Source organism: Leucoraja erinacea, chromosome 20, assembly GCF_028641065.1.
Source record: "Leucoraja erinacea ecotype New England chromosome 20, Leri_hhj_1, whole genome shotgun sequence".
NCBI lineage: Eukaryota > Metazoa > Chordata > Chondrichthyes > Rajiformes > Rajidae > Leucoraja > Leucoraja erinaceus.
The window spans coordinates 15,244,835-15,265,084 of record NC_073396.1 but is presented as its reverse complement, the minus strand read 5'-3'; the positions used below and the strand labels follow the sequence as shown (position 1 = coordinate 15,265,084).

General features: G+C 43.2%; 1 long non-coding RNA gene across 1 annotated transcript; it reads left to right on the top strand.

Moving 5' to 3' along the window:
* Nucleotides 1-11,339: 11,339 nt before the first annotated feature.
* On the top strand, nt 11,340-18,205 carry LOC129707100 (uncharacterized). The gene is made up of 3 exons (XR_008725143.1): nt 11,340-11,505; nt 12,547-12,613; nt 17,563-18,205. It is a non-coding gene; the product is annotated as an uncharacterized LOC129707100 (long non-coding RNA).
* Nucleotides 18,206-20,250: the final 2,045 nt, after the last annotated feature.

Here is a 20,250-nt window from a genome sequence, read left to right as displayed (position 1 = left end):
ACAAAGCAATAGTTGTTCCCATCTCCTCCATCTTCCCAACACCTCCCTCTTTGCCTTTTCCCCTCCACTCCTCACCACACTCAAAGCCTGGGATCAGCTGCAAAAGGTGACACTCTCCCCATTCTACCAAGGTTGAAAGCTGCTCCCTTTCATCTACGCAGAGTATTGTTTCCATTTTGGGATGTGTATGAAGCTGGCAAAGGGGATTACTGCTGCCTCCCGAGTCACACTTAGGCTGGGATTGGATCAGGACGGTAGATTTCATGGAACGTATGTGGACCAAAAAACAGCACAGCACAGGAATAGGTCCTTTGGCCCACCATCTCTGTATTGAGCATGATGCCAAGTTAATTTCATCTGCCTGCATGTGCTCTATATCCACCTATTCCTTTGCACATCCATATGCCCATCTAAAACCCACTATCAAATCAGCTTCCAATGCCATTCCTGGCAGCGCATTCTAGGCAGCCACCATTCTCCATGTAAAAGACTTGCCCTGTTCAGCCCCTTCAAACCTTTCCCCTTTCACATTAAGCTTTGCCCTCCAGTCTTTAACATTTCTGTCGTGGTAGAAAAAAGGCTCTGCAGCTCTGTGTCTTTCACAATTTTAGAAACTTCCATCAGGTCTCCCAGCAACCTGTGACGCTCCAGAGAAAACAATCTAATTTCCTTCCCTGGTGAACATGAATGAACCCAATAGGACCAGGGTTCTGTTCTTAATCCACATATTACAATATGTTAAAATCAAAATACTGCAGCTGCTGGAAATCTGAAACAAAAACCGAATTGCTGGAAACAATCAGTGGGCCAGGCAGCATCTGTGGAAAGAGAAGCAGGGTTAACAGTTCAGGTTGAAGAATCTTCATCAGGCATCTGGTAGAGCCACTGCCTCACAGCACCAGAGACCCAGGTTCAATCCTGGCCTTGGGCATTGTCATAAGGTCATAAGGAATAGGAGTAGAATTAGGCCAATCTGCCCATCAAGTCTACACCACCATTCAATCATGGCTGATCTATCTCTCCCTCCTAATCCCATTCTCCTGCCTTCCTCCCATAACCTCTGACATCCGTACCTGGAGTTTCTATGTTCTTCCTGTGAACCCTTTGGGTTTCCTCTCAATACTCCAGTAGGATTAGTGTAAATGGATGGTTGATGGTCAGCATGGACTTGGTTGAATGATGGGCCTTATTGCATAGGGGGCCTTATTGCATATTTAAAAGGAACTCAGTGACAACTTTCTCACTCAGAGGGTAGTGTGTATATGGAATGAGCTGCATGAGGAAGCTATGAGAAACGGATACAAATACAACTATTAACAGCTATTTGGATAGATACATGGATAGAAACGTTTAGAGACCTAGGTGCAAAATGCAGGAACATGGAATGATCCCAATATGCCAACTTGGTTGGCCTAGACAAAGTGGGCCAAAGGGCCCCTATTACTCTCTATGATTCTAACATTACTTCAGCAGCCATGATATCTGAATCGTTCTACTTTACTGAACTTCCTCCAGCACCTTTGGATGGGAGGAGAGCCTCATTTCTTCTAGACCACACTCCTCATCTCCCTCATCTTCCCGGCACAGTGGCGCAGTGGTAGAGTTGCTGCCTTACAGCGTTTGCAGCGCCAGAGACCCGGGTTCAATCCTGACTACGCATGCTGTCTGTACGGAGTTTGTACGTTCTCCCCATGACTGCGTGAGTTTTCTTCGGTTTGTAGGTTAATTGACATGGTATAAATGTAAATTGTCCCCAGTGTGTGTAGGAAAGTGTTAATATGCGGGGATCACTGGTCGGTGCGGGCTTGGTGGGTCGAAGGGCCTGTTTCCGTGCTGTATCTCTAAATTAAACTAAAACTAAACTTCAGACAAAGGGGAAACAGCCATATCCGATCCTTCTTACCAAATCTGCCTCCAATCCAGATGACCTGACCGAGGGTTTTGTCAGCGGGGGTGGTGTGGGGTTGGTAAGGTTGGAGACCCAGTAGCCAAGATGAAGTGAACTGCAGTCAGCCCCACGCTGTGATTAATGCTCAGTCTGGCTTGGTGTTCTCCGGTACATTTCTGTGTGAAACGCGGCGTTGTTCTTTCACGGACAGAGTGCGGCTAATGCTCCCTCACATGTGAGCCTGGTAAAGAAGTCAGAGTTCAAACAAATAGTTGTCCTGAGAGCTTTGAAGTTAGTTTTGCCCTGAGTCCCCGGGGTGCAGTTACTGATGGGAACAAGGAGATGAGGCACTGAGAAGCAACTTGACACCCAATCTGCACTGAGGGAGAGATAATTTCTGTTGTAGCTTTATTTCCCAAGCTGGAAGCTCCTGTTTAAACTGTCTTCCCATGAAATCCCTTGCAAAGCAGGGAGGAAAATATTATATTATGTCTTCTCAAGCTACCGTCACAGGAAGAAGGAAAGTGCACTCTGTCCCTCACACCTGTTCTGCTCTTGAAAGAAACAAAAAAAAGGTTTGCATTCATACTCCTCTTATATGACCTTTGGACATCGCAAAATGCCTGGCAGGAACTAAAGTAGCTTTGAAGTGACAGAAGTCTCCCACAAATAACAATGTGATGATGCCCAGTTGTAGTGATACTGATCAGGGGTGGGGGTAAACATTGGTCAGGACACCAGCAAGAAATCACCTGTTCTTCAAAACAGCATCCTGGGATAGCTCAAGAGTGCAGTCAAGGACGGTCTGAAGAATGCTCTCGACCCAAAACATCACCCATTCCTTCTCTGCAGAGATGCTGCATGTCCTGCTGAGTTACTCCAGCATTTTGTGTCTATCTTTGGCACATCTGACAATACTACTCTCCCTCTGTGATGCACTAGAGAATTTACCTCAGGTTCTGGGCTTCAGATCTCCGCGGCCAAATTTGAACCCGAAATCTTCTTGGATTTTGGTAATCCCCGGCTACCACCAAAACTGGCTCAATGTGTGGCTCAACCCTACTTGGTTCCACAATCTTCATTGCCCTAACCTAATAAAACATGTTTATTGGTTTTAATGCATAAAACTGTCCACCACATGCAGTCTTCACTTTATGGAAAATGAGAAAATAAAACTGCAGATGCCAGAAATCTGAAATAAATACAGAAAATGCGACGGAAACTCGGCAGATAAGGCATCATTTGTGGAGAGAGTTACAGTCAACATTTTTGGTCTGCAATTTCCTGGTTAAATTGGCTTCTCAATGCAAGAAGCAACTTTAATTTTACTTGAATTCACTTTATTGTTCTTCACTTTAATTGTTTCTGCCCCTTTGGAGTTTAGAACAATGGGGGATGATCATATTGAAACAAATACAATTCTAAGGGGTCATTGAGATGTTTTCATGAGTCATAATTAAGGGGTCATCATCTAGAACTGAAGCACATAGGAATGTCTTTTCACGGAATGCAGTGACTCTGGAATTATCTACCTTTGGAGGTTGTGCAGGCCTCATCATTGGGGATATTCAAAGGGGTGACAGGAATTTTTTGAAAGAACAAGGAATTGAGTGCACAAAAGAGAAATTGAGGCCAGGATCATATTAAATGGTGGGTCAGGCCTGAGGGGTTGAGTGGGCTTACTCATGCTCCTAATTTGATTATGGAGCCACAAGGGACTGCAGATACTGAAATCTTGAGCAGAAAACAAGTGCTGGAGGAACTCAGTGGGTGAGGCAGCATCTGTGAAAAGAAAAAGTGAATGTTTCAGGTCTGCGTATGAAAACTGCATGTGGCGCATGTTTTATGCTTTAAAGACAATTGGTTTTTATGTCAGAACTGGAAGCTTCTGGATAAATTCCCAGTACACGACAGGGCCTTTTTTTCTTATATGTTTAAAAGATCTACGGATGAGATTTAAAAAAAATGTTCATCTCGGAAGGAGGGTCTCAACCTGAAATGTCATCTTCCCATTTCCCACCACAGATGCTGCCTGACCAACTGAGTTCCTCCAACAGTTTGCTTTTTACTTGTGTTTTTGACCTTGTGATCTTCACCTTAGTTCATCAATACAAGGCTTCATGTGCCAGTGCACTCAACTGGAGCCTTCATCCCTGTTGCCATCCTAATAATCCTCCACTGCACTCTTGAAAAATCATTGATGAACTTCCTAAAGCATTGTGCCCAGAAAATGGATACAAAGATACTTAGATCCATTTGTTCCTTTGGTTTGTGCTTTACATTTCCATTGCAAAACTATTGGAAAGGACCATGTGGAAAAGGACAATATATCTTTTCAAAACTCTTTAACACCTGCTCTTCCACAAATACATCTATTCCACAAATAGATGTCCAGATATCACAGGAATTGAGGAATATGAGGTTAGTGCAGGAAAATGATCAGCCGTGATCTTCTTGAAAGAGTGGGACAGAATGGTCTCCTCCTGTTTGTTTTGTGTTTCTTGAAAGATCTCTAGGTTAGATTTTTTTTTTAAATTTTGGCTCTGAAAGAGCAACAAAGCGAAGATTCTCATAAAGGTAGAGAAAAATGCTAGAGAAACTCAGTGGGTGCAGCAGCATCTATGGAGCGAAGGAAATAGGCAATGTTTTGGGCCGAAACCCTTCTTCAGACTGATGCAGGGTTTTGGCCCAAAACATTGCCTATTTCCTTCGCTCCATAGATGCTGCTGCACCCGCTGAGTTTCTCCAGCATTTTTGTCTACCTTCGATTTGCCAGCATCTGCAGTTCCTTCTTGAACAACGAAGATTCTCATAAAACTGGGAAAACGTTCACTGATACGTAATTGTTATTGAATGGCTGTCGAAAAATGAGAGAGTTGTGTGGTGGGGATATGGTCTTACATTGTGATAATATGGAATCGTTGAATCCACCATTTAATTCAATGGAAATATATTCTGTTGAGTGAAACATGGGTAATTTTCCTTAAACATGCTTTAGCTTTGTGGTTGATGCACACAATATACACTTTCACAAAGTGTTAACCTTCCCAATTCCTAGTTTTTCAAACACTGCCTATTCAGCATTAAGCTTTATGTTTACAATCTTTGTAAGGAGCAGGCATTGAGACTGGTGACAATAGGGAATATTCTGGGACGGTATCAAGTGTTGTAAAGATAGGTGCCACACTGAAGGGAGGCATTGAGTACGGTGAAGATAGGACTTACACTGCAGACCCTTTGAGTATTGTAAATGCATGGCATGTACTTAGCAGATATCCAGACGTATAGAGGAAGGTTTTAGATTGAACAGTGAAAGCTCGCACTGCTGTGAATTAACTGAGCAGTGCTTGCAGAGAGCAGGAGCCCAGTTGCTCTTCCAGTTTATATTAAGATTCAAAGGGCCATTTGATAACACTTAAGGCTCAATGCTGGGAATAGATAAATTAATCAATAAATCAAAACCAAGTTTAGCAAAAAGCCTTTTATCCCAAAATGTGAACATTCTACCATGTAAAAATAATGTAGGGAATATAATGGTGCGTAAGGGAAAGTTGAATAATTGAGGAAAGGAGGAGAAAGCTATGGTGAAGGATGGGGTGGAGAAAGTTGAGAGTAAGTGTGGATGGATGGCACTGGCTTGTTTGTGTTTAATTTATTCATTTACAGGATGTGCACATCACCAGTGATTTACGAGAGTGTTGTTAGGGCTTGCAAGTTGTAGCCACGAGGAATGATTGGTTGTTTTCTTTGAATCATGGTAGGAGAACGTGTTTAAGATCATGAGGGGTCTGAATGGAGTAAATATTTCCCTTAACGAAGGGTCGAGAATCAGGGTTTAAAATAATTGTCGGATTAATTAGAGTGGGGGGGGGGGGGGGGGGGAGGGGGGGGTGAGGAAAAGTTGTTTTGCACGGGTTAATGAGGGCCTGGAAAGGAGAACCACATATCACATTTAAACAGCCGTGATTTTACAGGGGCACCCACACAGTGTTGAGAATGGGGTTAGGCAGGGTAGATCTTTAATTGAGGGGCCTCTATCCAAGTTGTAAATGTTCCATGGTTGTGTTTATTAACAGGATGATTAAAGACAAAATCTATAAATCTTACACACCCTGCAGAGCTTTCCAGGAGAGTTGGAGCCAATTGTAATTTTTCTTGTAGATGACTCTGCACATTTTGCATTTGGGAATGCATTTTACATTTGGCCCTTTGGCCCATTCAATATGATCATGGCTGATCATCCACAATCAGCACCCCGGTTCCTGAATTGGTCTCCACTACCTTCTGTGGCAGAGAATTCCACAGATTCAGAACTCTCTGGGTGAAAACGTTTTTTTCTCAGAAGCTTCCATCAGTATCTCAAGCCATCGTAGGTGCTGACACAAAGCACCTTGGGATGTCCAAGAGGGCAACTGTTGTTTATTATTTGTGATCTTTGCTGTGGACCTGTAAATTCGTAAAACAAATCAAAAATGTGGCGAGTGTATCAGACTTTGGCGAGTGTATCATCAGCTTACAAAACACACCAAAATGATGCGGAGCTCTCGACAAATTGGGCTCTTTGCTTCAGGCATAGGGGGCAGCCTCATGCTTCCTGAACCATGGTCTTTTTTATTTGACTCTAGATTGGGAAAGGTGAATTGATTTTTCTTCAATGGGCAAAACTAGGGAGCAATGGCGTGAGGTCAGTGATGCGCAGTGCAACTAAACCAATAAAAGATTACCTGTCTCGATGGCACTGCCCTACTCTTCCATCCACCAAAGAGCCTTAGTGCTAAGCTGCATGTACATATTCAGGATATTCCCAATAAGGTGAAGTGTCATCACTGTTAGATTGTAAGAGACACAAGAGCCGGCAAGTGTAGTGCAAGCTCCCACAAACAGCACTGCAAAATTGACATGAGAGTGTGGTCTTTAATGTCAAGTCAAGTCAAATTGAATTTACTGTCATATGCATAAGTATGGTGCAGTCTGGAGGCAGTGAAAATCGAATGCAACAGCATCACTAGCACATAGATGGAGGACACAAGAAACATAAATTAAGTATAAATTATGCATAAATTCTACATGACATTGGAAAGAAAAAGACTCTGAGGCGGGGAAATATGGGCCAGGAGCATTGGAATTAACTTCCCTGCTCTTTTTGGGGGTATGGTGTCAAGACATCTTACATCAACATCAAGTAACTAAGAAGGCAAATATTAAGCTAGACTTTATTATGTATTTTTCAAAGCAGGAGTATGGAAGTCTTACTGCAATTTACAGGGTTTGGTGAGAGTTCATCTTGTCAGTATTGTCTGCACTCTATGTGTCTTTAGGCACGAAATAATGTACTAGCCACGGATGGAGTGTATTTTCCCTGCATCCAGTCTTTGAAGAATTGTGTAACTCAAGAATGTTGTAGCTTTCATTCTTTGAAACTCTATACAAAATACAAGCCATCAACACAGCTCCCCTTGTTGTGGAGAGTTGTGGTGACGGCGTATATTTTATATCGAGCTTCAAAAATTCTTGAAAGTTACGAAATTCTTCAATGGTTCACCAGAATAGATGCAGGGGAAATGATCCCCGACAGAGTCGAGAACAGGGCTCACAGTTTCAGAATAAGGCCAGACCATTTAGGGCAATTCTGTATCTTCATACAGAATCCTGAATCCTTAGAAATCTCTACCCTAGATGGTGATAGAAAGTTTATTTTAGGAGAATGAAGGAAGAGAGAGATAGCGCAGGCAAATGCTGCTGAGTAGGAAGATTATGTGTCTTGATGGATGGCCTTCCCCTGTTCCTGTTTCTTGAATTCGTACATCCACCTGCAAGTGTAGGTGAGAGGGGTGGAGGGTCCCTCAAATAGAAAGCTCACAAACTTAAGAGGAACCTGAGAGAATTTTGCCACACTGTTGTTAGTGGATAGGGTGTATAGTAAGGGGCTGAGAACGGGTGGTGAGAATTATTGTGCAGGATGTATTGTCACCATTGTGGCCAATGGGTCAGAAGGTCAAGGATTCAGTGGCAAAGGGTTTGATGACTCCTAGGTGCAGGAGTTTGAGGATAATGGAGATTATTGCTGATAGGTTGGGAGGGCAGGAGTAAGGAGTGATCGTGACTTGGTCTAAGTTAGTACATGAGTAATAGAGGGGAGATCCTGCCCAATTAGACTCATAGTCATAGAGAACAGAAACTGGCCCTTCAGCGCAATATGTCCAAGCCAACCAAGATGCCCACCTAAGCCACCCAATTGTCCCCTATGTTTGATCCATATCCCTCTCAACCTTTCCTATCTATGTATATGTCCAAATGCATTTTAACTGTGGTTATTGTCAAGTCAAGTCAAGTCAAGTCAAGTCAATTCAAGTTTATTTGTCACATACACATACGAGATGTGCAGTGAAATGAAAGTGGCAATGCTCGCGGAACAACAAAACAACCAAACAAATTATAAACACAATCATAACACACATATTATTTTACATAATAAATAATAGAAGGAAAAACGTTCTGTACAGTTAGTCCCTGGTGAGAAAGGCGTTTACAGTCCGAATTGCCTCTGGGAAGAAACTCCTTCTCAACCTCTCCGTTCTCACTGCGTGGCAACGGAGGCGTTTGCCTGACCGTAGCGGCTGGAACAGTCCGTTGCAGGGGTGGAAGAGGTCTCTCATGATTTTGTTTGCTCTGGAGTTGCACCTCCTGTCGTATAGTTCCTGCAGGGGGGTGAGTGAAGTTCCCATAGTGCGTTCGGCCGAATGCACTACTCTCTGCAAAGCCTTCTTGTCCTTGGCAGAGCAATTCCAGAACCAGATGGTAATGTTCCCGGACAAGATGTTTCCACCGCCGCTCGTAGAAGCACTGGAGGATCCTCGGAGACAAGGGTTTCCTCAACTCCTGAGGTGGTAAAGGCGCTTTGCCTTATCACCAGTGCTGAGGATTGTGATGACCATGTCATATCCTCAGAGATGTGGACTCCCAGATAAGGAAAACAGTTCACCCTATCCACAGTTATCCCCATTTATACTCAATGGAGTGTAGATCCTCGGATGATGTGCCCTCCTAAAGAGAACATGATCAGCTCCTTCGTTTTTTTGATGTTCAAGAGGACGCTGTTATCCTGGCACCAGAGTGCTAGATCAGCCACCTCCTCCCGGTAGGCCCTCTCATCATTGTCTGAGATCAGGCCCACCACCACAGTGTCATCAGCAAACTTATTATTGCCTCAACTACTTCCTCTGGAAGCTTGTTCCATAAACAGACCACCCTCAATTCAACATTGGACTTTTTTTCTGGAACTGTTACATCACAATGATGAAAAACTATCTTCCATCTTCTTTGATGTCGTGTGCTGGGTTAGCAGGTCGAAGGCTGCGGACGGCAACAGAGTTAACAAGCTCATCAGGAAGGCTGGCTCCGCCCTAGTGGGGTGGGCTTTGATTCACTGGAGGGGTCTTGGAGAGAAGGATGCTCCTCAAACTATGGAGCATTTTGGACAATACAGCTCACCCCCTCCATGACACACCGGTCAACCTGAGGAGTACCTTCAGCAACAAACTGGTTCCACCAAGATGCAACACAGAATGCCACAGGAAATCCTTTTTCGCCACTTGCCGGACATCCCTTTACCAAATAACAGCCTCCCCCAATCAACCTTTATAAGTTCCTGATAATGCCATCAAAATTATCCTTCCCCAATTTAGGGATTTTATTGTAGACTGGTCCTAACTTTTCCCAGCATTTTTGTGTCTTTCTTTGGTGAACCAGCATCTGCCGTTTCTTGTTACTACACAATCCCCCAAGGACCGTTTAACCAGTGTTTATGGGTGTCAGAGGTTATGGAGAGAAGGCAGAAGAATAGGGCTAGGAGGGAGAAATAGATCAGCCATGATTGAATGGCGGAGTAGACTTGATGGGTTGAATGGCCTGTTTCTGCTCTTATCTCCTATGACCTTATGGTCTAGTGTTTGTAAAGTTGCAACATAACATTCAAACTTGTATATTCTATGCCCTGACCTATGCTGGCAAGCATGCCATGTGCCTTCTTCTCCATTATGGGAGAATGATGGACTTGGAATCCAAGGCACTTTCAGGGAATGATGGACTTGGAATCCAAGGTCTCCCTGGTCATCCTTATTCTTTATGCACCCTACCGATTTCTGTATATGTGTTACCCCTAAATACGTCCTCAAAATGCATCATCTCACACTTGTTTAGATTAAATTAGATCTACCAACACTCTGTCCAACCTTCCACCTGATCCATGTCCTGCTGTAGCCATAGACGACCTCAAATTGAAATATATTGAGATGTGAAGACAACTCTGGAATTGCATTGATTCAGCATTGAACAATAATTATATATTATATACAATGATTATATAATAAATGTTGCTCTGAATTTCAATTTATCACCAATAGAATGGGATGGAGAATTTGATTAACACATTTGGTGCTTGTATTGAGTGGGCACTCATATGCACACGGGTATTGCTTTCATCAGTCAGAGTGTTGCCTTAAACTTGCAAAGAACAGCTTGTGTCCTGGGATTCTGTTGTGGAAGTAGTGAGTGTTCTCATCCAATACCTGAACTACATAGTATGTTTCATTGAAATGACGGGGGAAATCTCGAAGATCTTGTGCTGATGTGTTGCGGAGTGATAGTAAACATCAAATGTACAGTGGTCCTGGCTAGATACTCTTTCAGACTGGGGCAGAGAGTATGTAGAAACAAGGAATTGCAGATGCTAGTTTACACATTTGTTTGCAACTGAGAATGAGGCTGAAATACCTGGTTGTTGGCTCTTAATCTTTTGCACTACCATTCTGTCAAAGACGCAAAGTGCTGGAGTAACAGTGGATCAGACAGCATCTATGGCGAACATGGATAAGCATTAGACGTCTGAAGATTAGACGTCTCGACCTGAAATGTCACCAGTCCATGTTCTCCAGAGATGCTGTCTGGACCACTGAGTTACTCCACCACTGTGTGACCTTGACAGAATGGTAGTGCAAAAGATTAAGATCCAACAACCAGGTTTTTCAGCCTCATTCTCAGTTGCAAACAAATGTTTTCATCCGAAGACCTTTACAACTCATTAGATAGTCAAACTGCTGGAGGAACTCAGCGGACCAGGCAGCATCTTTGGAGGGGATGGACAAATTATGTTTCAGGTCTAGACACTTCTTTGTGGTTCCTCTCTTCTGGGTATGAAAGGGTTTGACTCAACAGGCATCAACAGGGAGCTGCATGACAGCTGCTTCTCATTCCCCGAACAATTCCCCACAGACCCGAATAGCCTGGGTAGGAAGGAATTCATTACAAGACAGGGCAACTAATTGCGACATAGCTGTGACTTTCAACCAGCTCCCTTCCCCACTATAAACACACAGCGAGAACTGGCTTCTAACAAGCACGTGTTTGTTTTGAATTGGTAGGGGGTGGCCTTTAATTACTCTGAATTAGTTAAGTGCAAATTCTCACGGCAGGAGGATCTCCAGTGAAGCCGCCTCCTTGTTGGGTTCACAAGGAAACAGCCCCACTCCACCAAGGCACAGAATCCCGGACTGATCCTGAGCGGACATAAATGTAGATGTCTGTTTATGTATCGGGATCTGGCCCCAGCATGGTTTTACGTAAGTGTCTTTGTTGTTGTAGGCCTCGCATAAACAGAGACTGCCTTTGAAGTCGGAACCTATGTTGAGTTCCTTCAGGGTAGAAGCGCTGTGATTGTCCACCACTGCCCACTAGATTTTAGATGTAATTGGGTGAACATAAAGGTTCGCTATTTTAAAGAAAAGAGCAGATGCGATCAGACCCAGTGTTTCTATCACAGCGTTAACAACTTTAACCACCTTAGTTTGTCTTCATCGCCTTGCTATTTATGAGAGCTTGCTTTGATTCCAACTTTTCAGCAGAAGCTGAATTTCCTGAAAAGGGATCTTAAATACGATATAGATATTTAAACTTGCTTCTTCTTCTTTCTTTCCCATGAGGATCATTTGTTAAGTGAAACAACATGAATTTGATAACAGTAACAGCTTAAAGAAAGTGTGTTGTTAGGCACGTTATTATGCTAAAGGTTGCTGTTCACTATCTGGCCCAGTGGCGAGGTCTCTGCCATTTTATGGCTACATAAAAGGAATTCTACATGGAAGCTATGGAAAACCAACAGTGCAAGTGAGGTTCAATTCTTGCAGGTTTTAGACATCAAATTGTAAAGCCATACAGCATTGTAGCAGGTCCTATAGCTTTCCATGTTGCTCATCAAGCATCCACTCATACTAATCCTTCACAAATCCCATCTCCCCATCCCTTATCAGCTCTCCCTCCCCACACCCCAGATTCTACCACTCACATACATACTTGAAATAATTTAAAGTGGCCAATTAATCGACTAGCCTGCACGTCTTTGGGAGGTGGCAGGAAACTGGAGCACCTGGGGGAATCCCAAGTGGTCACGGGGTAGAACGTGCAAACTCCACACAGAGAGACGTTGTCCTTAACATCTCTCCTCTGTACTCTGTCCTGGTGAAGGGCCTCGACGTAAAACATCGACCATCTCTTTGCCTCCACAGATAGTACCTGTCCCACTGAGTTCCTTCAGCAGTGTGGTCATTGCCTGTTGGTTGCTAGTTAATCCTAGGCTCATTCATTTCTTCACATTCTCCTTCCAGCATACAAGTTGTGTGTGGGTTCAGGTCCAGCCCGAGGGATGAGTGCATAATCCAAGCTGACCTTGTGGTGAGTACTGAGGAAGTGCGGACTGTGATGTGGGGTGGGGTGGGGGGGTGGAGGTGGTTCATCAGATGCATTGTTAAAGGAGACCCTCATGCATCTTGTCATTTGGATGCAAATCGGCAGAATTCTAAAGTGCAGGGCAATTGATCAGTATTGATCCATGTGGCCAAAATCATTTAAAAATAATGACCGGCCTCATCATTGCAGGGTAGCATTCTCAGGGTCAGGGGTCAGGGGTTCAACTTTCACTCCAGGAATGTGGACATAATACTCCTGGTTGACCCTTCGGCCGAACGCACTATGGGAACTTCACTCGCCCCTCTGCAGGAACTATACATCGCAAGGTGTAACTCCAGAGCCAATATGATCATGGGAGACCCCTTCCACCCCTGCAACGGACTGTTCCACCTGCTACGGTCAGGCAAACACTGAGGAGATAGCCTGAATTTTGCTTTGAAAAGATCTAGGAACTTCAGAGGAATACCAGGCTTCAGGAACGAGTGAAAATGAAAAGATACGAAACATTTGGAAAATAGATAAACACGGACGACAAATTAAAGTCGAGGCAAGAAGTTCGAACAACTGAAGGATAGTGTCAAAGAGGTGATGGATTATTTGTGAAAGCTGCCTTTGCACCTAGAGCAATCAAGACAATCCTGAAATTCAAAGAGGAAAAAATTCAATGTGGATGGAAGATCTAATGATAAACTTGCGTGAATGGCTGAACATGACACACTCCAGCACAACAATCTCATTTGCAAATGTTCTCTGAACTTGATTACCTGATGTCAGGATAAAAAATCAACTTCCTTCCATGATATGAATTATACCAGGTTGCTATTCCGTAAACACAAGGGACAGCAGATGCTGAGATGCTGGAATCTTGAGCATAAAAACCAAGTGCTGGAAGAACTCCGCAGATCAGGCAGCATCTGTGGAGGAAAATGGACATTTCCATCTGTGGAGGGAAATGGACAAGCAACATTTCAGGTTGTAACCTTCCTCAGATTGATGCGGTACAGAGGAGAAAGCTTGTGAAGGTGGTGAAGGCAAGTGAAAGGTGGAATTAGATGAGATGGGGCGATTGGTAGATGGGTAGAGATAATAATAAAAGCTGGAGTTGAACTATATGAGATCACCTCATACACTCGGAGACATCACAACGTCTTGAGGTAAACTTCAAATTGGACATATAAACCTTCTCCGATCCAACGCTTCAAAAGCCATTCTCCTGGGACATGGCTGTTCCACTCTCATCCCTTGCTCAGCACTAAGTTTGGAAGAATAACCTCTTGCATTTGTAGGCATCACCTTCTGAAGCACTATCTTCAACTGGAGACCATTACAGCATATTTTGGTAAGAAGATTGCCAACTAGTTTGAAAGCAGCAAATTGCACAAACAGCAGTAAGAAGAATGGCCAGATTGATGAGCATCCTGTTGAGAGTCATTATACGATCATCTCCATCCACCTGATGCCTTGAATTAATACGTCACCTCTGACAAGGTAGCATTTCCTTGGTGGTGTATCAATGCATTGTCCTAAGTTACATGCACAAGCCCTTGGAATAATATTCAGCAGTCTGAACTGTGGGTGAGCTCACCATGGTGAACATCAAAATACACAAAGGGCTGGAGTAACTCAGCGGATCAGGCAGCATCTCTGGAGAACATGGATAGGCGAAGTTTCGGATCAGGTCCCAATCCGAAATGTCGCCTATCCTTGTTCTCTTGTGATACTGCCTGACACGCTGAGTTACTCCAGTAATTTGTGTCTTTTATTGTAAATCAGCATCTGCAGTTCCTTGTGTCTATGGTGGATATCAAAAATAGCTGAGTATCTGCATTCATTTCTGCCCTGCATAGAACAATAAGAGCTACATTCAAGCAACTGAGTGACTCAATTATCGCAGAGATATCCGTCTGAGCTAGAAGATGCTAAGATGCTGAAGAAGGCCTGTAAACCAATTGATTCACAGGCCTTTTACTATTCAAATTCTGCATTGCCGTAGTGGGATTTATAATTCATATTTCCTAGTTCATTAGGCAAGAACAATGTTTTTTAATTTGACCATTTTGTCACCCCGCAATGAACGCTGATAAAAAAGTTAAGTGTATGTTGGAGATAGAATCGATACACGGTGTTCAGGATTTTACTTGGAAAAACCTTTGTCCTTAACTGGAACAATACATTCCCGGCCTTCCGTGTTAATTTTCATAGATTCCTCCACCCACCCCCTCAGCTTCCCTTCGACCAGCAAAATAATCTGTTGAAAGTTTGACTTCTGACAGACTGACAGAACTGGTTAATAAGTGCTTTCCATTCCTCCTAAAGGCTAATTAAATATTAATCCACACAGTGAGGTCAGCAAAAATAATAAACAATCGAGGACACCAAATTCTTTTAATTAATTCTCTAGTGTAGGCTTTGAAAACCATGTCAATTCCCAAACGATTATGGACTGCTTCTGCACTCTTTAATGAAATGAGATCCTCTTGTTTTGCCATCACCTCTTATGGCAATTTGATTTTTGTTATTGTCGTCGTGGCTTTAGCATCTGTGAAGTAATCTTATTGGCGGGGGTTGGAATCTGAGACCTGTGTAAGGGACTCCTGTGAAATAAACTGGGCCACTGCTAATTGGGATTTTGCTCTGAAAAGCACACTGGTGCTTATGTTTGGCTGCATGTCATTAGCTTAGGATAAAAGAACGTTATCAACTGGGATGATTAGAGGCCTTCTCTAATCACAGTCAAGTGGCCACATAGTTCATCTATTGCAAATGGTACACTGCGGAGCTGGAATTAAGATTATCTGATCTAATCCAATCTTTTTAGGCAGACATTTGGGATCGAGGATGACTTGCTTCCACTCCGGTATCGGGGGTTCTGAGGTGGCTGATGAGACCAATATGGGACCTGCAGACTTTTTTATAATTGGAGGTTTGCAATTATAGAAGAGTAGGTATCCAGCAGGGCAGGCAGACAGGTGCCTAGTTTCAGAGATGGTATGCTCATTGTATGGATTAAAGAGTTTATGTCCACACACAATGTATGGACTCCATACCACCCCAAATTAAACTGTCATGGGACAAGGATTCCCAGGGGTTGGTGAGGAGGTTGCAAATCTTCATGGAGGCTTTGAATGCATCTTAGTCCAATAGGGCATTTGTATATTATCAAAATAAAAGAAAGATTTGCATTTGTTTAAACATTATTCACAAGCTCAGGACATCCCAAGCACTTCACAGCCAAATGAAATGTTCCTTTATATTTGTTCGCAGTTTCGGGAAAGTCTACAGCCACTCTGCCAGTTACTGTCTGCAGCAGTGAGGCATATGCCCAGATACTCAGTTTCTTTAGTTGAGTGCTAAACATTTAGCAGAACATCAGGGAGACCTCTGCTGCTCTCCTATTAAATGGTGCCATGGTCTGAGTCTACATGCAAGGATGCATAGACTATTGGTTTAACATTTTAGCTGAAGGCACTGCTGTTCCCTCTGTGTTCTACAGGGGAGTCAGTCTAGCTTCAACGTTCAAATCTCTGGAGTGGGATTTAAGTTCATAAACTCTTGAATCAAAGGCAAGTGTCACTGAAGCTAATTTAAATGTTGAAGAAATAATAAAGATTGATGACCTTTCCAATGGATACAAATGCCTGTGTTCACAGTGCTGTAGATACTTCTCCATGTGTGTCTTTAGACATTAGACCCTAGAGATACGAAAACTGGCCCTTCAGCCCACCGAGTCGGTGCTAACTAGCGATCTCCCCACAAACGGCGCGCTCGGGAAAATTTACAATTTTTACTGAAGCCAATTAATCTACAAACCAATATTACTAATGTCCGAATGTTACCTGTGAAAGCAAGCTTAATATGACTGTGGATCCTTACTCCATGGTGCAGCTTGGTGGAACACCAATAACAGGGTTTGTGAGCAAGATGTCAGGTTTGTGTCTGAAAATCAAAAACAGGCAGCAAGTTAGGGGAGAGAAACAGAATTAATGATTTGGATTGAAATTCCTGCAACTTAACTGTTTCTATTTGCACAGATGCTAACTGAGATGATGAGTGTTTCCAGCATTTCTTTGTTTTTACAGGAGTGTCAAGTCAATTCAAGTCAGAGTTTATTTGCGTCATAGTCATAGAACTGTAGAGCATGGAAGTAGCCCCTTCGGCCAATCTTGTCCACGGTGACCAAGAAGGCATATTGGGCCAGTCCTACTGGCTTGCATTTGGCCCGTACCCCTCTGAAGCCTTCCTATCTGTAGATCGGTCAAAATATGTTTTAAAGTCACAATTTTGTCCACTTCTCTAGCTTCATCTGGCATCTCTTTCCAGATGCCAGACTATATGTTGAGTGAAATAATTTAAACAGAAGTTCCTTGGTACCAAATCTCAAAGACGGGCAAATGAAATTTTGTACTTATCCGGAAAACTTAGGCGACGATACCAGCTGGAGACATTGAACTGACTTGGGCCAGCACTGACTTCATTAAACGTGAGGGAATTGGAGGCCTCAGCTTCCACTGCTCTCATTTTCATCGTATTTTTATATACACAACATCTTGGTTGCTTGCCCCTCAACTCATTATTTCCTTTGATGGCATCGAATGTGTGGAAGCAGCAGGTCATTCAAATTAGGCTATTGCAATAATTTAAAGACAAGCTGAGCACAGGCTCCTGAAACAGTCACTAACTGCAGATTAAATGTTTATTATTTTTGGCAAAATCTTAATTTTCTATTTACCAGCAGTTTTGTATTTACATTCCTAATTAGCGTCTTGTACTCTGTGTAGTTAAGAACCCTGTGGCATCACTTGAAAGTGGAGATGTTGCAAAATCAAATTCACACATCTACTATTCAAAGACACCTGTATCATATTAAGTGATTTAAAAAAAACAACATTATAACGAGTTGGAGTGCGTTATTTGTGATTGGTATGTTTGGACAGAACATAACAGACCCGGCAGGTCACATGGCTGGATACAGTAGCGCTGTCGTGGCGCTGCCTGTAGGGGGAAGCGGCCATCTTGGCCCCTGCTCGTCCTCCGAAGACCAGATACTGAAGAGAAGGAAGCCAGCAATGACGGATGTGAGGGGCAAGTCCAGTGGGAGAATGAACCGGGGTCTGGCCTTCTGCTCCCTCGAGTCAGCTGCAGGAGACGCCCCTGGGGCATAAAAGTGGACGGGCAAGGAGAGGGACGACGGTTCGCAGGACAATCCAGACGTCCAAGGAAGGTGAAGCCTGGAGGCCCTGCAGCATCCTGGGGCTCGCCTGGATTGGGCTCCATTCATAAGATCTTGAGCATGGACTGGACTTTGAAAATGGTGCCAAAACATGGCACCTCTTGCATGTGGTCTCAATGGACTATTGTTGTACACTTTGCTAATTGTGCATAGATATGGCAATCCGTTACTGTACTGTATGCAAGAAAATAATTTTATGGTGCAATTGCATGTGACATTAAAGCATCATTGTAACATTGAAACAATTGTGACTCATGAGCTTGGGTCTAAAGAGGTCATGACTATCAAGACAAGTTAAGTCAGGTTTATTGTCATGAGTAGGTACATAGACAAACACACAAAACCATAAATAATACAAAAAATTGCATATAAATATTAGAAACATAGAAAATAGTGCAAGTAGGCATTCGGCCCTTTGAGCCAACACCGCCATTCAATATGATCATGGCTGATCATTCAAAATCAGTACCCTGTTTCTGCTTGCTCCCCATATCCAATGGTTATCCCCATTCCCCATATTTTACAAGACAGTGAAAATAATGACTGCAAAAAATGTGATTAGTGCTGAAATACACAATTAAAAAATAAGTCTATTGTTGTGCGAGATGGGGACTATATTCCTCCATCACCAAAGATGAAGGTTTTGCAGTTTGGTTCAAGAACCTGATGCTTATAGAAAAGTATCTGTTCCTGAACTTGGTTGTGTGGGACTTCAGACATCTGTATCTCGTGCATGCAAAGGGCCAAAGCCTGATGCTGGGGATCCTGGATGGAAGATGCTGCCTTATTGAAACAATATGTCATGTGGATGCTTTTGGTGGTATCAGAGGCACTGATAATTTAGATGTTCTCCTTTCTTGACCACCTCTGACCAGCCTAGAGTTTCATGGCCACCAATAGCTCTTTGGGAGTTAATCACAGAACTGGCCAATTTAATAGTCCAGAGTGACATTGAGCGTTGTCATCAAATTTTGGCAGAGGTTCAGTGATCTTCTGATTCTTCTAAAATTTACAGCAAGAGCTGAGTTTCAAGTCAAATCGTTTATTGGCATATGCACTTATGGTGAATATGAGTGCAATGAAAATCTTGCTTGCAGTGATATTGCAGACCCATAGACTCAGACAACACACCAAACATACACGATATATAAAATTATAAGTAAATTTACAAGTGAAAAGAAAGAGACTGTAAAACAGGACAACTCTGTAAAAAAATCAATAAGGAACAAAGTCCATGCAGTGCGAGAGGTGCTCTGTGATGTTCTGTTGTTGAGTAGGATTGGGGCTGTGCAGGTCGCTTCAAGAACCTGATAGTTGTAAGAAAGTAGCTTCTGCTGAACAGGTGGTGTGAGACTTCAGTACCTGCCCAATGGTAGCAATGGGAAGAGAGCAATGTATTTCTTCATGACTCTCCAGGCTCAACCACAGAACTTGCAGCATAGAAACAGGTCATTTGGCCCATCCGATGACTGGCCTCGTGCCACTTTCCTGCCCTTTTTCCTCCTCCTCACCGAGTCAGTACTTCCTCCTGTTCCTTTCTCCTGAACATTTCCTCTTAAATCCACCTCTGTTTTTCAACTTGTCTGCACCTGTAATTATAACATTACAATGAACGTTGTAATTATCAACATTAGTGCATATTAGCATCTGCAGGAGGAACACAGGCTGTGTTTACTCGGTATTGTGTCGATTCACCTCTCCTCATTGAGGACATTGGACTTTCCCGATGAAACTGTTGTGGAACAATGCTGAGAATTATGTTCTGCACTCTGTATCTTCCCCTTTGCTCCATCTATTGTAGTTGAGTTTGACAATTGTATTTATGTACAGCATATCTGATTTGATTGGATACCAGGCGTAGGCTTTTCTCTGTACGTCGGTACACATAGACAATAATGAACCTGAACCTAATTTCCTAGACACTACAGGCACCTCCAGCGGGTGCAATGTTCCAGTGGTCAGATAATTGAGCTGATCAATATATGTGGATTATTGATTCTATATCAACAGTTGAGTATATTGAGTATATTTGGAAGAGAAAGCTTCTGTCAGAAATGGTGACTGTGCAACTATGGATTGATGCAAAATCTCAACAGGGTCCCTAACGTCCTTCCAGAACCGAAGCCTGTCACTCTGAAATGGCCGATGTGCAACTCTGGGCCCACTCATCTGGAATGAAGAGGAAAATAATTTCGAAGGTAGACACAAAATGCTGGAGTAACTCAGAGGGTGAGTCAGCATCTCTGGAGAGAAGGAATGGACGACGTTTCGGGTCGAGACCCTTCTTGAGACTGATGTCAGCGGAGGGGGCAGGACAGAGATAGAATGTAGGCGGAGACGGTAAGACTAGCGGGAGAACTGGGAAGGGGAAGGGATTGGGCTATCTGAAGTT